A 21,184-nucleotide genomic window follows, 5' to 3' on the forward strand; every position below is an offset into this window, starting at 1 on the left:
GTTTTGAGGCTTTATAGTCCCACCCCACTTTCTGTCAGTCTCCTGCTTTTTGATGATGGATGCAAAGTGGGCAGCCTACTCAGAATCCAACCCTACCTCCCCTGCCACAAGGGACTCTATTTTATCTTTTGGAACTATAAACCAAACCTAAACTTTTCTCCTTTAATGGGATTCTTGTCAGGTATTTTTCCTCCACAGGAACAAGAGAAGTAATGAATGCACCCACCATCCTAGGAAGCCATTGTTTGGGCTCATACCTGGGAGCCACCACAAGACAGAGTGGACTTGTAATCCCTAATAAGGAGACATTGTTTCTCTAGCTTTTGTTCTATCATCCAACCATAAGCCCCTTAAATGCTTTTTCCCCTAAGTGCTAACATCTGAAATATTAACGGCATACATCCATGAACTATTTCTTTACACTACATAAATATTAAGATCCCTGATGAACCAGGATTCACCTGTTGATGCCCTTACTGCTTCCGCTGAACACACAGGTCAAGGATACTATGTCTTGCAATAAAATCTTAATATTACTTAATTTCCACAGTGCATTTTCACATGCATGCATTCTTTTTAGATGCTTCTTAGAGGAATCTTCAGAGAAAAAATGCATAGCATTATATCCATCTCCTTTCCCTCCTCCCATTCTGTACTTCAGTGCAACCTATATGCATTGCTCCTGCCTCTGGGGCTGTCTTGACTGGCCCCTTTCTCTCCCACTGAAAGTTGCTGGTGAAGTGAGATTTGTTGTACCTTCTTGGCGATTCTCACCAAAGATGCCCTGTGCTTCCTAGTTCGGCTTAGACATCACGCATATCAACCAAGCCTCTCCCTGCCCACATTTCTTTACATTTCATTTTACTCCCAAGCACAATACAGCTGTTCCTTCTATTTCTTGGTTGAATGCCCAATGCTGAAAATGTTCCTTTGCAATTTCAAGTGTAAATTCAAGGCACACCTATCCCAGCCTACAGTGACCACTCTCTTCTCAAGAAGTACATTTTCTCTTTAGTATGTATTCATGTACTCCCAACAGCCTAGAATAGGGTGTCTCCCTCACAGCATCAAAGAAAGACCCTGTGATATTAGTTATGACAGATGTCAGTAGTCAACCTCTGCATCCCTACTGAATAGTGAGTGTTTTCCAGAGAGACATATAGTAATGGTGGCTTAATGTACAAATAAAAGTTCATTGTTGCTTGGGTCTTTGTCCTTTTCAGACCAGACAGCCCCCTGCCCATATACATACCCACACAGTCTCACTCTTTAGTTATGCATATCTAACAGAGGTTCCTTCCAGATCTATACCCTTCAAGCCTGAGGTAATCTAATCGGAAATGTCAGACAGACACAAAACACAACAGGAGGGAGACACATCATCATATTAGTTAGATGTAGGGGACATTGCTCTGCATTCTGAACCTCTCTGGATTTCAATTTCTCTTTAAGTGTTTTATTTAAAACTGTAAGGTTTCCTGGCTATGTATCCCTAGATACATGTCTTAAAGCTCCACAGGGGCATGGCAGCATTGCCAAAGATTGCTGCTGACTTAGCAGGGAAGCCCGAGAGTTGCTTTCATATAGGGTGGGGGAAGATCCTTGAGTTTTCTGTTAAGTGGAAAGTATAAATTCCTTTCCTAAATGCTGGACAATTCCAGCATGACCTTGTCTTAGAGATGAGACCATTGCCATGAGAGGTCCTGAAGAAGGTTTGGGACAGGTTAGAAAGTAATCATGAAAATTCACTGAAACATGGTAGGGCTGCAGAAGAGAATGCCTCATCACTGAGTTCTTTCCCAGGAACAGGAGACTGCAATCCAGAAGGCTCCTTCAGAAGCTGACAGGAACCACCTGATTCCCTGATTCAGTCTCATGTGTTCCTTATGTGCTATGACAGTCAAATAGAACCATCATCACAGTGCAGAAGTAGAAAAAACCGTGCTGTAAAATGATGTTACTGTTGCTGCTGTACAGAAAATCCTTCATTAACCCTTATCCTCTTCCTACTCATCAAACCAAAAGGATGCTCTGTCCAGGTATTGAGCAGTGGTTTCTTGTACAACCTGTTTGCATATTATATTTTTGTTCTCACACAGCAGTTTTGTGCTTTAGGCAAATTGGGCTGTTTTTTACAGAAATTCAGAGATGTTTCAGCAATACTTTAAGTACTCACTCCAAAGGACACTTGAGTGGCCTCTCTAATCCATATAGACCCAGAGAGAAACCATTAAATCTTATGTTAAAAGTGTCCTTGAATTCCTCTACACTCTCATTCTACATTAATGCCATCTTTAAGTCATGCTGGGACCTTTCTTGGTGGAGAGAGTTCCTCAACATAGATACTGTAAGCTGGTAGGGTAGCTTCCACCTGCAATGCCAAGCACAGACAATGAGAAAGGAAGCTAATTATTCAAGGCCTGCCTGGGCTCCATAGTTTCAGGCCAGTCTGAGCTACAGAACCAGACCTCAGCTCAAAGTAAATACAGATAAATAAATGTTGTGATAGAGGTCAATCAGGAAGCTCCTGAGTTTGTGAACACAAGTACCTCTGTTCAATCTCCAGCACCCATGTAAAAGAAAATGCTGAGTTCAGCAGCACACACTTGTACTCTTAGTGCATAGGACAGAGAGAGAGGCTAATTCTTGGGGCTCGATGGCCAGCTAGCCCAGGCTAATAGATGACCTCCAAAACAAGGAGTTACCTTTCTCAAAACATGGGGTATATGAATAAATGGATGCCATGAATCACTAGAGACTGATTTCTGGACTATGCATGCACATGCCCACTTGCACATGTATACACACACACACACACACACACACACACACACACACACACACACACACAAACTCACCACATCTCTTGAGCAAATACCTTGTGCTACTTACACAAGCTTTGAGTTGGTTTATTTTTCCCTTGTGGATGAAATAAACACTTCTTTCTCCTGCATGAACTAAATATGGTGAGTCTGAGACTCTATTAACTTACATGAGTGACCCCCACAGATCCAGTTAGCCAATAACATGGATAGACTCAGACTTGTACCTATGTGTATCCCACTGAAAGACCTCATTATGCTCTAAGTTTCTGATCACAAGTGTGGTGTTTAGGGTAGCGGCTGCAGACTGTAAATTCTCAGTCCTACCCTGACCTGCAGACCCAGTTACTCCATGCACCCAGATGATTTGGGGGCTCTAAGCAGGTACTCCTAATCCCTTCCTTGCCACGCATTATGCTAGGCACACCATTAACTACAAAAGAATGATCTTGAAAGAAGAGTTTATGATTTACAAAATGAAACAAAACAAGCAAGCCAGCAAGCAAATAAAACCACGACTGCTCATTAAGAGGAACAAGTTCAAATCTACTTAGATTTGGGCAGTATTCCATTAAAATTTTAAAAATCATTTGCTTTAGACATCAGTGTGCATGTATGACTGTCACCACTGTCACCTTTGTCAAAAGATAATGCGTTAATTTATTTAAGTCACAAAAATTGCCACTTAGTACATTTCAACAGACATTAAAGTTTATCCCAAACCAGGCTTTAAAACACAAATGTACTCTGTCTAGTTTTTGCTGTATATTTTTATGGGTCTATTAGTTGATGAATTCTCAGTGTCATTGTTGGAAGGTGGTGATACTGTGACTGGAGCCCTGACTGGAGGGAAAAGATCACTTGAGCTGGGGCTTTAAAGGGCCTATCTGCTTTCTGTATCCTGCCAACTCCTCTTTGATGTCTGACACCTCTGTCTCTTTCTCTCTGTCTCTTTGTCTCTCTGTCTGTGAATAGCCTTATTTCCTACATATTACTACTACTGTGCATTTCTGGCCCTCCTTGGACTCATAGTAATGAAGCCAGGCAACCATGGGCCAAATCCTTGAAACTGTGAGCCTTAAACTGTTTCTCAGGTGTCTGTCATGGAAACCAACACACATGTAACCAAACAGTTACTTTTAGTGTTTGCCATGCTCATATGACACATATGTATTAGTCTGCTGTGTAGCTTGGCTGTCATTGGAGACACAATGTATGTGTCTGTATGTTAAGACTCAATTTCAAAGCAGCAGTGATAAGAGCAAACATTGATTATGACTCAGTTAGATGTTATCTTGCTCCTCCCATCTCCAAGAACATTTATTATGGAGAGACATGTGTTCTAGCATAATCATTCTGAAGTATTAAATAATGTGATTTTTATTATAGATGGATTTTTATCTACATTAAATTATATCTGATTTTATGAACTACTCATACAGCTGAGCTGAGCATCTATAAATTTCATCTCAGAATTCAAAAGGCTGTTATAAAAGGGGATTTGTGTTTGTGATGGTTGAAATTAGGATAGGCGAAGTCCTAGTATTTGTTTGCTTTCTTTCCCTCTTCCTTTTGGGATTCTAAAAGCTGTTGTGATTGGGAGCAGACCGAAGCATCTGCTCAGTGGGATCTGGTCATTTCCTCATCTCTCTGGCCCATCACTTGCTGAGTGTTGTTCTGAGTCAATCTTGTCAAGAGCATGCCCTGGATGGGACACCATTGACAAGTGCCAGATGGGTGCTAGAGGGAATTGGCAGAGCAAATAGTGTGGATGACTTGGAGCCATCATGACAAAAGCAGTCCCCCCTGAGAAGCCAGATTGAAAGGAAACCAAGACAGGAGGAGTAGGAGACAAACAAAAGTCCTGGGCAGACTTCATCTTGTGATATAGAATGGATGAATGTGTAGCCCAGTGGACATTTACTGCTGATGGGAGAGAGGTCAGAGTGGCACAAGCCACCTGGCCAGGCACAGGCACTGGTCAAATTTTTTGGGCCTTACAGGTTTTGGCGAGACAATTAAATCTTATTTTGAGAGCAACATAAGCCCTTTTGAGGGCTTTAGGGAAAGAGCAATATAATTGAGTTTGCATTATAAATCAATTCCTCTGATTGCAACACGGAGAATGGCCTTTGGCTGTTCTGAAAATATTTGTTTAATAAATATGTGTCCAAATACGTTTTCACAGAAATAAACAACATATCTGTGAATTCAATCATGCAGAAATTCCAGCAGGCTTCAAACCTGTGCAAACCACAGCCCGCACATGTGTCTGTTTCTACTTCACAGTAGTCCCTGTCTAACCTTCAGGTTCCTCATGGATGACAATAAGGACTTGAGATTTCCTTCAGCTCATGATAATTCAACAATTTTGCCAAGGCTGCTCTGCTGCCAAAACTCTCCGGCTGTAAGCAGCTGGAGAGAGTAAGCAGGGGCTCTGCTCTGCTGATCATCCTTGGCTTGGCATTTGTCTGCAGCTGGAGCCCTTTCTATAAGATCACTCAGCATCTATAAGTTGACTCATTTCCATACTGATTGCAAAGCTGGAAGTGTACACACTTGCCATTCTTATTCTTGGCCCAAATGCTTGCCGGCAGTAGCTCTGACGAGGGGGCCTTGACACCACTTGGGAGTTATTGTCTCACGTGCTATTGATGTGAGTGGGATTGGAAGACACACAATTTGATAATCAGACCCCATCTGCAGAGTAATCACGAGCTACATTATGGAGAAAATGCAAGTAAATGCTGGAGATGTAACTGTCTTATTTTCAACTTCCTTTACCCCAGCAAAGACTGTGCTAAGAGATGTTGATATGCAAAACAACTTTGTATTTTTTAATATAACAAGCATCTCAGCATTTTAGCATTTATCTAAATACAGCAAGTGGCAAGCTATAAAACAAAATGCTCCCTTGTACATGATCTCATTTGCAAATGAGTTTTAAGAGTAACATATTTGGGGAAGATATTTAAGCTACAGGGAAGCATGTGACCATTACACAGTTTTCCTTTAGTCTACTCACACACCTCCGAGATGATGGTATGGCCAAAGGGAAACTGGTGGTGGACCAAACCAACTTACCTCAGTTTTCTCAGCTATAAATTGTGAATAGTGTCATTACAACAAAGTTGTGGCCCAGGATGATGACCTATTCTGCAAAATGCTTGTTCCAGAAGAAGGAGTACCTGAGTTTGAATCTTCAGCACTCAGGTTGATGTGGACATGTTGGAACATTATATATCTCCCCAGCAGTAAGAGAAGCTGGAGGGACAGAAATGGGAGAAGTATTTCTGGGACTTTGTCGGTCATCTGTTCTACTTAAATGAGTAAGGTATAGGTTCAGGGTTTCAAAACCTTAAAATGAACTCATATAAGAGCGCATATATCTCTCGCAACATATGTACCCTCCCACAAGAACACATACATACAAAACCCACAACCACAAAGTCAGGTTGAGCATGTATTCATGAATGTGGAGTTTGTAACAGAGCCTGAAGCATATTAAGAGCTCAGGACCACTGAGGCTTTGATTGATTGTTGCACTTTCTTCAATGTCAGACACACCCATAATTTTCACTGAAATTGGTCATCTACTACCAAATCCTTAACTTCCATTTTCTTTGACCATGGATGTACCAAGTAATATTATTTTCCATCAGGACTGTGCCAGAAATAGTCTAGAACCTGCCTAACACACAGGACAGTCTAGGTTCTGTGTCCAACACTACATAACAGAAAGAATTTCAAAGACTTCATTTTCTTGTCAACGTTGAGATCTGCATCATTAGCAAGTTCAGAGTTTAATTTCATGAACAGTCTGCCATCTACTTAACCATTAAATCAATGATTATTTTGGCTGCCACTATCTTTGTACGGTTCATATAGTGTTCTAGAATGTCATTGGTGGGGCTAAAGAGATAGCTTAGCGGTTAAGAGCACTGACTGGTCTTCCAGAGGTCCTGAGTTCAATTCTGAGCAATTATTTGGTGGCTCACAACTATCTGTAATGCCCTCTTGTGGTGCATTTGAAGACAGCTACAGTGTACTCATAAATAATAAATAAATGAATAAATAAATAAATCTTATTGGCAGAGCCTTTGAATACTCCTAAGTATTTCCTTGCTGAATAGGTTTCAAGGAGCTCCTATTCTCACAGTATTATCTCAAAAGCTATTAGAAACAATTATTGAGTTCTGTTGCACAGAAGCATGGTGGAAATGGGTACTTATGTCAGTCTTCCAATGATAAATCAAATACTAAATCAAATGTGCTTTCCATGGGTTGACATAAAGTTGAATCTAGATGTATCCAGTACCTGATGACTGGAAGCCTGGTTAGTCTTTCATGTGGGGATTTTATCTAGATATTAAAAACTATAGCTGCAAGTGGATCTGTTAAGGTTGACTATAAATGGAATATGCATAATCAAAAAATCCCTAATTATTATCCAAATTCCTAAATTACTCCCACACCCACACCCCCACCCTCAAACCCAGAGCTTGCAGAGAACTCAGTTTGATTGAAGAACAGAGCATCTAAAGAAATGAAACTGAATCACAATTTCACTGTTGGAAAAAGGTTCACCCTTGGTCAGTTCACTGTCTCATAGTAAGAAATGAATGAAATAAAAACAATGCAAAGTATATTAATTGCTGAAGAAATTGACTACTATCAATTATCAAAGACTTAAAAGACTGCCTTTAAATACCAATGCCTTCTCCCTTTACTCTTACAACTCAGAGATTTGCAACTTCATGTCCCCAAAGTAAGCCAGATCTAACAAAGATGCTCTATCCATGGGCATCATTTGAACCCTTAAAAACAGTTCAAGAGTAGTCAATGATTCATGAACAGACACAATTTCATACTCAACTCCAGAGTCTTAGCTTTTGTCCCTACATTTATGATCGAAGGTTACAGAGTATAAAATTTGTTGAGGTTAACTGTGAAGATGAAATGGTCTCCCACTAGAGTTGAAAATTTCAATGTTATATTACATTTTTGGGATATATATATTTAGGTACATCAAAATATCATGGAACACACAGTTATGGGTTTGAGATAAACAACATACACTCAGGACTCAATCTCCCGACATCTCTGGCAAGCTTTGAAGTTTGGTTGCTCTGCAATTGATGTCATACCATGGTTTGAAAGCTATGTCAATGGAACAAATAAATTGTAATTCTTTTTGGCATTTATAGTTATTCAAAATCCACAATGAGATCAAAGGTTAAAACGACTCCTCCTTACTATTCTGATCTTGAGAATGAGTTAGAGTATTTTTATGTAGCCATTAAATGAAATACTGAAGATTTAAGCAACTATCACAATAAACCAATGGTCATTATGAAATGGCCGAAATGCTTGATAGCTTGCTCATAGCAATTTCAGACAAGAAATTGATGACTAGAATTCTTCCAATGTCTGAGTTTTTAAAAAGTTGATGCTGTTAAACACCCATTCCATTATGCAAACAGATGATGGGGTTGAGAGGGCAGGCTGTTGTGTAATCCTGCTCTCTGCATTATCAATAACTAAAAGAAATGATGAAGGTGGTAAAGAGTCGGCCTTCCCAGGCCCTCTGTCAGTAAGGACTCTTTCCATGTTGTGTTCATTTGAAAAAAGCAAAATAAAATATTCTGTAACCCCACAAGCTTCTCTGAGAGGACAAAAAAGAGAAAGGATGAATTTGATTGGATTGGTGAACACCAATAACAAGCCAGCACTTTGGGTTGCTGTGTATGGGAATATGGCAGACAGTTTTGTTTTGGTTTTGTTGTTGTTGCTCTGGCTGCTGTTGCTTTTTGTTTGTTTGTTTTTGTTTTTGTTTTGGGTTTTGTTTTGTTTTGTTTTTTGAGCTATGCAAGGACCATAGAGCCTGACAGACTGAAAAGCTATTGGTATTTCTCGACCAGCAAAGCCCAGATTTTTTTCTTCAATGGACCATGAAACCTAACTGCATAATAACAGTCTGCATTTCCATAGTTGGAGTGTTCCACTTCAGTGACCCTGAAAGGCTGTGAGTAATACAGCCTGCTCTCCCATTCCCAGCAGGTTTTGGTTGGGTAGATAATCACACACATATGATATATATATATATATATATATATATATATATATATATATATATATATATATACATACATATATATATACACACACACGCATCTGTAGGTATATCATACATGTACTGTGTGTCACATGTATATTAATGAATTTGTCATGCATATTTCTACAGTGTTTTCTGGTGTTCAAAAGAAGAAGCTAGAACAGATAAAAGACTTATTATAAACTATGTGTTGTTTTATCACTACAGACATCCACGTATGGGTTATTCTCCACAAGTATTTAAAACAGATTGTCTTGTAGATCTCCACTTTAAGGATTTATAAACGGAAACCCACAGATAACTTGATAAGCTAGAAAGTTACAGAAGTCACGTGCCTTATTTTACAATACTTAACTCTAGCCACTATGTTCTCAATGGAAAACATAGGTGGCTTTCAGTTAAGTTTTAATTGCAGATGAACAACAAATACAGCAGATCATTCTCCCCATTCCATATCTAGGATCATAGATAGAGAGACACACAGTATGTCTAGTAATTTTAATAATTTGGAGGACCATTCCGTATTTCAAATATTCAATGCTTAAGCTCATAAATCCACATTTAATCTCCAATTGCTAGTTCCTTGAATATCCTATGATTCTTACTTGCTATTTCTGTTACATTTGTCAAGTAGGTCATAGAATGACAAGAAGTTTAGTGTGTCAATTAATGTAATGCCTTTCCTTTTTCACAGGAACAAACCCCTAGAAGAGCAGAAGGACCTCACCTAGTAAGAACTGGACTCAACAAGGACCCAGCACTTTCACAATGCAAAGGATACCACCACAGTCTGAAACAGTCCTCTTGACTCCTTGTCCCTGGTAGTCTAAAAAACTCTCATCTCAGGACATGCATTTCAAAGCCATCTGATTTTACTGAAGAGATTTAGAAGGGAGTAAGAGCATCAGATCACTCTGCCAGCTGAGGTGGAAAGGAGACAGGGCATCATGGAGAAGGTGAAGAAGCCAGTTCTGCCATCATGCAGGTACTACGGAGGCACATGCCATTCTTCATGAGTCTTTTGCCATCTGTTTTGTTCACTACCACACTCTCATTTTCTCCCCCCATATTGGCACTCAATACAAATTGGTGGAATCAAGGAAAGAATGAATTTTTGCCATCTGCAAACATCAAAGACCATAATCAACTAATATTAGTCAGCCTGCTGTTACTACAATGAAACACCAAAGGCTTCTAACTTTGGAAAAGAAAACAGGTTGGTCTACATCAGCTTCAGAGGCCCCAAAGCATGATTTCTGCATTAGTTCAATTGAGTTGAGAGCAGATGGTAGCACAGCCAGGCAGGAGGGTGTGTAGGAGCACATTTCAAAAGAAAGCAGGAGGAGGAAGAACATAAAGACACAAGAGTCCTGTAACTACTGTCATACATGTGAAACAATGATTTAATTACTCCAATATGCCCTACCTCCCTAAGATACCATTTCCCAAGATTTCCACCCTGAGAACAAAGCCCTTACCTACTAACCATCAGAGGACACAGGTTATACCTAAATCATATCTCAAGTCATATATAATTGTTTCAAGCTATGAGTAGATTTTATCACCCTTCTCTCATTCCCTCAACTCTCCCTCCCTCCCTCTTCCTCCTGCTCTTTCTGATGTATGTATACTTCTTTGTATACATGTTTGCATAGGTATATATATGCATGTGTATGAAAAGGCATGTGAGGACTAAAGGTTGGTGTCAGGTGCTTCCTTGTTCACCCTCCACCTTAGTTTTGAGATAGGGTCAATCTGGAGTGTGTTTATTCAGTTAGACTGGTTAGCCAGCAAGCTCTGGGGATCTCCTTGCATTTGCCTCCCAGTGCTGGCATTCCAAATGCATGCCGCCATGCTTTCACCTAGGTGTTGAAGGGCTGAACTCGGGTCCTCATGCTTGCTTGAACAGCAGGCACTTATGAACTGAGCCTGCTCACCAACATCAAGGACCTAGTTTTCTGAAGATACATCTTGTGGAATGCGAGGTTCCTTTTAACAAAAGGAAGTAATCAGGGGTAGATAGACATCCAGAGGCCTCCTATCTACCTCTCCTATGCACTGAGGTTCTGATGAGAATGTACTCAAAATTTGTTCCAGGGGACTGTAATTAAAAATAATCAGAATAAAAATAAATTACACAAAGTAAAACAAACATATTTAAAATATATTTTAAAAATTCCATTGCAAACATGAAATGGTAGCGATGTTCTGTTCAAGATTTAGTAAAAGAAATCAGGATTCCAAGCTCTTTGATTGTATTCACATCCTGTTCTCCCAAAACAGAGATGAAATCCTGCATTTGCTTCAAGCTGGCAGATAGGGGAAAAGGAGATAGTCTGCAGGACAGTGGAGGAAAGATGAACCTGGAAAAGGCTTCTCAGCCCTCGTTTCTGGTTACTCCAAAAGGTCTGTCTTCATAACAGCAAGTCTTGCCTTGGGTGATAATTGCTTAGCAAATTAACAATACAAAAATGAGGGGGGTATCACACACAATCTTTCTAGCAGTTTGTCATATTGAAAATAGTGCGTAATTGATTCTGCAGCAGCACCAAGGGAATACAAAGCCATAATCAGTGCTTCTGTAGTGTTTATATCTACAGTGGCGGATGTCTAATTGCATAATTTATCATTATGAAATAAACTGCAGCGATCACAGGTATGCATGGTAATCAGCTGGATTGTACCAGATTTTGTGAAAATCACTGTTGACAATTTTGATCCAGTACAGAAGCCAGCTATAGAAAACCTCAATTTTGGCTCTGTGCAACTGAATTATAATTGCCATGCTAACGGTGTCATGTTTGGAGGCGGTTGTTTGTTTGTGGGTACACATGAGTCTGTGTGCGTATGTGCCTAGGCCAGAGAACAACCTTGGGTTTCATTCCTTCATTTTTTGAGACACTAGAAACTGGTCCTTGCTGATTCTCCTAGCCTGGTTTGCATATGAGCTCCAGGGACTCACCTCCCCAGTATAAGGATTAGTAAGGAGTCAGCACATCTAGCTTTTGCTGTAGGTGATAGGGACTAAACTCTGGTTCTCATGTTCACAGAGCAGATTCTTTCTGCAGAGATTCTCTCTCTTCTGTCTCTCTCTTCTGTCTCTCTCTTCTGTCTCTCTCTTCTGTCTCTCTCTTCTGTCTCTCTCTTCTGTCTCTCTCTTCTGTCTCTCTCTTCTGTCTCTCTCTTCTGTCTCTCTCTTCTGTCTCTCTCTTCTGTCTCTCTCTTCTGTCTCTCTCTCTGTCTCTCTCTGTCTCTCTCTGTCTCTCTCTGTCTCTCTCTCTGTCTCTCTGTCTCTGTCTCTCTGTCTCTGTCTCTCTGTCTCTGTCTCTCTGTCTCTGTCTCTCTGTCTCTGTCTCTCTGTCTCTGTCTCTCTGTCTCTGTCTCTCTGTCTCTCTGTCTCTGTCTCTCTCATATTACTAGCTCAGTCTCTCTGCAGTTTATATAAGGTGGTAGAGGAACTACCTTAAAAATGACCACAAGCTACTCCCAGTCTGCAGAAAATCTAAACTGTTACATTTCCTTAAGTACAACCTCTAATCTGTGCATCTCTAGCTCAGCTACACCAGACCACTTCCCAGGAGCTTCTGAAATCAGGGTTCCTCTTCTTTTGTCTGTTATTCCTTGGATTTTTTGTAAATGTGCTTGTACGTGTATGTGGATATCTGTACATATCAGACACATTTGTAGACATTGTATACAACAAAGATCAGAAGGCTCTTAGTATTGAGAAGACAGTAGCAACCCCTATGGCTTGAGTTCTAGTTCCCCTCTGTTCCTGTGATAAAACACTCTGCCTAAAACAACCTAGGGGAACAAAGGGTTTGTGTTTAATTTACACTTCCAGACCACAGCTCACTACTGAAAAAAAAAAAAAAAAAGAGGACCTCGGCCTTTAGAAGAAATTTATGGGTAAAGGGATACTTGATATTCTATAACACATTACCCCTAAGTAGGGAACTCAATCACAGCCAAAAGTTACAGAAGGAAGTACGGATGATGAATGCATCTTGTTTGGTGGCTTGCTCACAGGTTCATGTTCAGCTTTTTTTTCCCATACAGCCCAGGAACATCTGGCCAGGGAATGGTGCCACCTACAGTGGGCTGGTCCCTTCTCCATCAATACCCAAAAGGCCAGTCTGATCTGGCCAGCCTTTAGTTGGGACCCCTTTCTCTGATGATTCTAAGCTGTGTAGAGTTAATGGTTAAAACTGACTAGTAGAGAAACTGCCCCATCACTGATGTGGCAATGGGTACCCTGGGTTTTCTATGCATTGTCTCCCAGGCTGAGTGTTGGAAACAGTAGCTATTAGCAGTGTTTGTGAGAACTTTAGAGGTTTGAAAGAAAATGTGTCTAACAGGGTCACATGTTAAAACAATCTCACAGGTATATCCTTTCTGTACCTTTCATTGAGTCCTCTGGGCCACTCTCAGCTGCCCTGAGATATCTGCTATCTCTGGAGGACCTCCATTATCCTGCCACTTCTCCATCCACCTGCCACTAGACTTAATGAGCTGGACAGAAGCATATAGGATAGATCCCTTACCACTCTCATCTTCCTTGTGGGTCCTCTGGGGCACCCCCAGCTGTCCTGAGCTGCCTGCTAGTCCCACTGGAACCCCATTCTCCTAACACCTCTCTGACCACCTTCATCAGACCTCCTGATCCAGAACCATACAGCCCAAGGATATTCATCAGAGGCCTGTCACATTAGTGCCATTGAGGTTAGGCCTACTCCTAAACCTACAACAGGAACATCCAGGGACTAAAGCCATCCAGATGGTTAAAGGCCCTAGAAAGAATAAAATCAACAAAAACCAGGGCAATGGGACACCTTCAGGGCACAACTACTCTACTACAGAAAGCCCTAGGTATCCTAACACAACTGAAAGCATAAGAAAATGGCCTTAAATCCAATCTTATAAAGATGATAGAGGCCTTTAAAGAGGAAATGAGTAACTCCCTTAAAGAAATACAGGAAAATACCATGAAATGGGTAAAGGAAATAAATAAGATTGGCTTGTATTTCCACTTTCAGGTGTTGAACAAACAAAAACAACAAACAAACAAATACAAACCCATACAAACTGAGGGAATCCTGGAGATGAAAAACCAAGGGAAGAGAACAGGAAGAACAGACGTAAGCATCAGCAACAGAATACAAGAGATGGAAGAGAGAATCTCAAGCATAGAAAATACACTTGAAGAAATTGATACATCAAAGAAAATGTTAAATCTAAATAATTCCTGACACAAAACATCCAGGAAATCTGGGATACCATGAAAAGACCTAACCTAAGAATAATAGGACCAGAAGTCATCAAAGAATCCCAGCTCCGGGTAGCAGAAAATATTCTCAACAAAATCATTGAGGAAAAGTTTCTCAACCTAAAGAAAGAGATGCCTTTAAACATTCAAGAAGCTTAGAAAACACAAATTAGACTGGATCAGAAAAGAGAATCCTCCTGCCACATAATCATCAAAACACAATATGTACAGAACAAAGGAAGGCTATTAAAATCAACAAGGGAAAAGGTCAGGTAACATACAAAGGCAAACCTCCCAGAATTACACCAGACTTCTCAACAGAAAATTTAAAAGCTAGAAAGGCCTAGACAGATAGCTTGCAACCTTTAAAAAAAACACAGATACCAAACTAGACTAAGATACCCAGAAAAAAATCTTAATCACAGTAGATGGAGAAAAGTTATGTCCAGACAAATCCAAATTAAAACAATATATATCGACAAATCCAGTCCTACTAAAAAAAAATATCCTAGAAGGATAACTCCAACCAGAAGAGGATAACAACATTGAAGAGCACAGGAAATAAGTAACTCCAGGCTAGCAAAAGCAAGGGTAACACACACACACACACACACACACACACACACACACACACTCACACCCCACACCACAAACATCAAAATAACAGGAAGTAACATTCACTGATCATTAATATCTCTCAACTTCAATTGACTCAGTTCCCCAATAAAAGGACACAGGTTAGCAGAATGGATGTGAAAACAGGATCTGTCCTTCTGCTGCATACAAGAAACACATCTCAGCAATAAAAAGTAGACATTATCTCAGATTAAAGGACTAGCCAAACAAACCAAAAGAAAGAGAGACAGTGTCCAAATAAAATCAGAAATGGAAAGGAAGACATTAACAACAGATACTAAGGAAATCGAAAGAATCATTAGGTCTTACTTCAAAAGTCTGTACTCTACAAAATTGTAAAGTATTGATGAAATGGATGATTTTCTACCACTTGTGAAAGTTAAATCATGATCACGTAAACTATTTAAACAGCCCTATAAGAAATAAAAAGAAATAAGTCGCAGTCATTGAAAGTCTCCCATCCAAAAGCAATAAGTGGTTCTGGTACAGTATTCAACTAGACCTTCAAAGAAAAGCTGAGTGTTGACTCCTCAAACTACTTCACAAAATAGAAACAGAAGGAACTCTATCAAACTCATTCTTTGAGGGTACTGTCACCCTGATACTTATATCACACAAAGATTCAACAAAGAAAAAAATTTCAGACCAATTTCTGTTATGAACATTAATGCAAAAACACGCAATAAAATACTTGCAAACTAAATCCAGAAACACATCAAGAACATCATCCACCATGATCAAGTAGGGATCCCAGGGATGCAGGGATGGTTCAATATATGAAAATTAATTAACACGATCCATCATACAAATAAACTGAAAGAAAAAATGGTATGTTTATTTCAGTATTTGCTGAAAAACCTTTGCTAAAATCCAATATCTTCATGTTAAAAGCCTTAAAGAGATCACAGATACAAGACATATACTTAAACGGAATAAAAGCAATATACATCAAGCAAATCATATTAAATGGAGAGAAACTTAAAGCCATCCCTTGGACAAGACAAGGTTGCCCACTCTTTTCTCTGTCTATTGAATACAGAAGTTAAAGTTCTAGTGAGGGCAATAAAACAACTAAAAGATATTAAAGGATTAAAAATTGGAAAGGAAGAAGTCAAAGTATCACTATTTGTAAATGATTTGATAGTATACATAAGCTACCCCCAAAATTCTACCAGAGAATTCTTACAGTTGATAAACAACTTCAGCAAAGTGACTGGATACAAAATTAACTAAAAAAAAAAAAAGGTAGCTCTCCCTTATATAAATGATAAATGGGCAAAGAAAGAAATTTGAGAAATAATACCTTTTACAACAGTCACAGATAATATAAAGTATCTTAGTGCAAATGTAACGAAGCAAGTAAAAGATCTATATGACAAGAACTTCAAGTCTCTGAAGAAAGTAATCGATGAAGATATCAAAAGATGGAAAGATCTCACATGCTCATGGATCGGTAGAATTACTGTTGTGAAAATAGCCATTTTACCAAAAGCAATTTACAGAGTCAATGCAGTCCCCATTAAAATTTCAACACAATTCTTACAGACTTTTACAGAGCAATACTCAACTTTATGTGAAAAAAACAAAACAAAAACCCAGGATAGCTAAATTTTTTGACCCTGAACAATAAAAGAATTTCTGGAGGAATCACCATCCCTGACCTCAAGCTGTTTCTACAAAGCAATAGTAATAAAAACTACATGGTATTTGGATAGAGACATATCGGTTGACCAATGGAATCAAATCAAAGACCCTGAAATAAACCCACACACCTATGGACACTTCATTTTGACAAAGGAGGCAAAAACCATACAATGGAAAGAGAAAAAAACATCTCCAACAAATGGTGTTGATCTAGCTGGATGTCTGTATTAGAAGATGCAAATAGATGCATATTTATCACCATGCATAAAACTCCAGTCTAAGTGAATCAAAGACCTCAATGTAAAACTGGATACACTAAATCTAATAGAACAGAAAGTAGGGAATAGCCTTGAACTCATTTGTATAGCAGACAACTTCCTGAAGAGAACATCAATGGCTCCAGCTCTATGATCAACAAGAAATGGGACATCGTGAAACTAAAATCTTCTGTAAGGCAAAGGACACTATCATTAGGACAAAGGCTGCTGTTTTAGGGTTTGTATTCCTGAACAACACATCATGACCAAGAGGAACATTGGGGAGAAAAGGGTTTATTCGGCTAACACTTCCACATTGCTGTTCATCACCAAAGGAAGTCAGGACAGGAACTCACACAGGGAAGGAACTTGGATGCAAAAGCTGATACAGAGGCCATGGGGGTTGCTGCTTACTGTCTTGCTTCCCCTGACTTGCTCAGCCTGCTTTCTTATAGAACCCAGGACTGCCAGCCCAGAGACGGCACCACCCACAGCGGGCTGGGCCCACATTTGATCACAAATTGAGAAAATGCCTTACAGCTGCATCTCATGGAGACATTTCCTCAAGGGAGGGCTCTTTTCTCTGTGATAACTCCAACTTGTGTCAAGTTAACACACAAAACCAGCCAGTATAACTGACCCTTTGTCAATTTGAAACACAAACATGTCACTGCTACTTCTTATTCATTCCCCAAGATCTAAATGACTTTAAAAGTCCCCACATTCTTTACAGATTCTTATATATGAAAATATAAATTCCTTTAAAGTATCCAATATCTTTTGAAATTCAAAGTCTTTTAACTGTGGGCTCCACTAAAATTTTTTTCCTTCAAGAGGGAAAAATATCGGGGCACAGTCACAAGAGCAAAATCAAATCTAACCATCTGAGAGCTACTGATTAGCTTATGGGCTCCTCCAAGAGCTTAGGTCACTTCTCCAGCTCTGCCCTTTGTGGCATACACCATGTCTTCTAGGCTCCAGTTGCCTGTTCTCTGCTGCTGCTATTGGTGGTGGTCATTTCATGGTACTGGAATCTCCAAAACACTATAACTGCTGTCTTCTGCTGCAACTAGACTTCACCAATAGCCTCTCATAGGCTCTCATCATGGTGCCAAGCCTCAACTCCTTTGCATGACCCCTTAAGCCCTAGGCCATCAATTTCAACTGAGGCTGCACCTTCACCAGTGGCCTTCCATGACCTTTCACAGTGCCCAGCCTCAGCTGCTCTTCCTGACCCCTTCATGCCTTCAAAACCAGCACCACCTGGGTGACTCTTTCACATTACCAAGTCCAGCCACAGCACAAGGTACAACCTTGTCTATCTCTGGAACACAGTCTCTTTGTGCTCTCAGAAAGCACTTCCCAGAAGATTTCACCTCAGTGATGTTAGTCTCTTCTTAATCACCACTAATTTCTTAGCTCCAGCTGCCCAGCATCAATAGTCCCAGTAATGCAAAGGGTTCACTGTAGTAGTTCTGGTATCTTGTTAATCACAGCTGAGTCTTCAGCCCCAGCCAACCAAAACCACAGAATCTTCACAATCAAAAAAGCAATGGCTGATAAGAGTCTTTAATCTTCTCTCTAAAATTTCACAAGCCAGGCCTCCATTTTCAATGTTCTCAACATTATCTTCCAAGCTCCTAGAGAATATCCCACAGAGCTCTTAACATCCAATAGCTCTTCTAACCCAAAGCTCCCACTTCCATTCAGAGTCCACCTCAAAACTTGTTCAGGTTGTCACAGGAATACCCTACTATGCTGGTACCAATTTGTGTTAGTCAGGGTGTATATTCCTGCCCAACACATCATGACCAAGAAGCACATTGGGGAGAAAAGAGCTTATTCAACTTATAATTCCACAGTGCTGTTCATCACCAAAGGAAGTAAGAACAGAAACTCACACAGGGCAGGGACTCGAATGCAAGAACTGATGCAGAGGCCATGGAGTGTGTTGCTTCTTACTGGATTGCTTCCCCTGATTGCTCAGCTTGCTTTCTTATAGAACCCAGGACTACTAACCCAGGGATGGCACCACCCACAATGGGCTGGGCCCTCTCCCCTTGATCTCGAATTGAGAAAATGCCTTACAGCTGAATCTCATGGATGCATTTTCTTAAGGGAGGCTCCTTTCTCTGTGATAACTCCAGCTTGTGTCAAGTTGACACACAAAACCAGCCAGTACAGCTGCCTACAGACTGTAAAAAAAGTTCTTCACCAATCCTACATCTGACAGAGGGCTAATATCCAAAATATATAAGGACCTCAAGAAGTTTGACAGCCACAATCCAAATAACTCAATTAAAAATGGGGTACAGGGCTAAACATAGAATTCTCAACAGTGGAATCAAATTGCTGAGAGGCACCTAAAAATATTCAAAGTCCTTAGTCATCAGAGAAATGCAAATCAAAACAATTCTGAGATTCTGTCTCAGCAGTCAGAATTTATAAGATCAAAAACTCAAGTGATAGCATATACTGATGGTGATGTGGAGCAATGAGAACTGCTGGTGGGAGTGCAAACTTGTTCAACCATTTTGTAAATCAATTTGCTGGATTCTCAGAAAACTAGGAATTCTCAGAAATTGATCTCAAGGTCCAGCTATACCAAACTTGGGCTTATGCCCCGAAGATACCCCAGTATACCACAGGGACACTTGTTCCACTATGTTAATAGCAGTTTTATTTGTAATAGCCAGAAACTAGAAACAACCCAATGTCCCTCAACCAAACAATGAATGAAGAAAGTGTACGTCTATACAATGGAATACTATACAACTATTAAAAACTAAGACAGCATAAATTTTTCAGGCAAATGGATGGAATTTGAGAATATCATCCTGAGTGAGGTTACCCAGAGCCAAAGGACAAACATGGTATGTACTCACTTATAAGTTGATATTAGCCATAAAATACAGGATGCCCACAATACAGTCCATAGGCCCAAAGAAGAAGGAAGGTCCAAATGAAGAAGGTTGAACCTCACTTAAGGGGGAATAAATTAGTATAGGAGGCAGATGGAGAGAGGGACGGGGTGGGAAATGGTATGGGGAAGGGAATGGAAGGGGTAGAGATCAGGTATGGGGAGAGACAGGGGAGATGGCCAGATAGCCATGAAAAGGGCTAGGGGTATTCAAAAGACATGGCAGAGACTTGGGATAGGGGAGGCTTCCAAGAGTCCATGGGGGTGGCCTTAGCTGAGACTCACAGAAGTGGGGAGGTGGAACCTGAAGAGGCCACCTCTCTTACCTGTACAGGAACCCCAGCTGAATGATAGGAACATCAACCCACCCACAAAACTTTTGACCTAAAATTTATCTTGCTTACCAGAAATTTGGGTACAAGGGAATGGACCAGAGATTGGGGAAATGGACGAGCAATAACCAGTCTAATTATAGACCCATTCCATGAGCAAACACCAATCCCTGACATTATTAATGATACTCTGTTATGCTTGCAGACAGGAGCTTAGCATGGCTGTCCTCTGAGAGGCTCCATCAAGCAGCTGACTCAGACAGGTGAAGAAACCCACAGCCAAACAGTGGATGGAGCTTATGGATTCTTATAGAAAAGTTGGGGAAGCATAGAGGACCCTGAATGCAATGGGATCACCACAGGAAGACCAAGAGAATCAACTAACCTGGACTCTTGGGGGCTCTCAGAGACTGAATCACCAACAAAAGAGCATACATGGGGTGCACCTAGGCTTCCTTACACATATGCAGCACATGTGCATCTTGGTTTGCATGTGGGACTGGAACAACTTGAGTGGGGACTATCCATAAAAGCTGTTGCCTATCTGTGGAATATGTTTCCCTAACAAGGCTATCTTGTCTGACCTCAGAGGCAGAAGAAACACATAGCCCTACAGAGACTTGATGTGCCAGGGTTGGGGGATTCCTGTGGGGGGGGCTCCACCCTTTCAGAGGAGAAGGGTATGGGGAATGGGAGGAGGGGCTGTGGAAGGGGAACAGAGATCAGGTTGTAAAGCGAATAATAAAAAAAACAAACAAACAAAAAACCCAACAAGCTCACCTGTCATGGTATTCTTTATATGAGATTCTTGGCATCCTGTTACAACAAAATATCAAATTAAAAATCTTTGGCTTCATCTAGAACCCCATCAATGAAGAGTATTTTGGATGGTTTCATTCCTACCCACCCATATTATACCAAGGAGCACCCGCCTTCCTCCACCCCATGCAGCCAAGTGAGGGATTTCATCTTGCTGCACTGTCGTCAACTCTCATTTCCGGTCAAACTGTAGGAAAACCTGGACTTCCCCTCAAAGCTGGAAGTTCAAAGGCACAGCTGACCTCCCAGGTTGATCAAATTGGGGAAAACTGAGACACTGATTCCCTTTGGTGGTCCCCAACTTTGGTTTCACCATGAGACATTAGGGAGCAGAAGGAAGTACTTTGGCTCCTAAAGCCAGAGTCAGTCAAAA

General features: G+C 40.4%; 2 long non-coding RNA genes across 3 annotated transcripts in view; one reads left to right on the plus strand and one right to left on the minus strand.

Annotated features, from left to right (window-relative positions):
• Positions 1–20,763, plus strand: part of LOC134480796 (uncharacterized) — a 186,430-nt gene extending 165,667 nt beyond the window's left edge. Inside the window, exons 2-4 of the long non-coding RNA XR_010055623.1 lie at positions 9,632–9,922; positions 13,974–19,613; positions 20,198–20,763. This is a non-coding gene — a long non-coding RNA (uncharacterized LOC134480796). The remainder of the gene's footprint in view (positions 1–9,631; positions 9,923–13,973; positions 19,614–20,197) is intronic.
• The window catches only part of LOC102552882 (uncharacterized), a 91,333-nt gene that overhangs the window by 30,731 nt on the left and 39,418 nt on the right, over positions 1–21,184 (minus strand). The window contains exon 4 of one of the 2 annotated variants that reach the window (XR_005490216.2): positions 20,773–20,808. The exons of the other annotated variant lie outside the window; for it this stretch is intronic. This is a non-coding gene — a long non-coding RNA (uncharacterized LOC102552882). The remainder of the gene's footprint in view (positions 1–20,772; positions 20,809–21,184) is intronic. 2 annotated transcript variants of the gene reach the window in all.

Source organism: Rattus norvegicus, chromosome 10 (genome assembly GCF_036323735.1).
Source record: "Rattus norvegicus strain BN/NHsdMcwi chromosome 10, GRCr8, whole genome shotgun sequence".
NCBI lineage: Eukaryota > Metazoa > Chordata > Mammalia > Rodentia > Muridae > Rattus > Rattus norvegicus.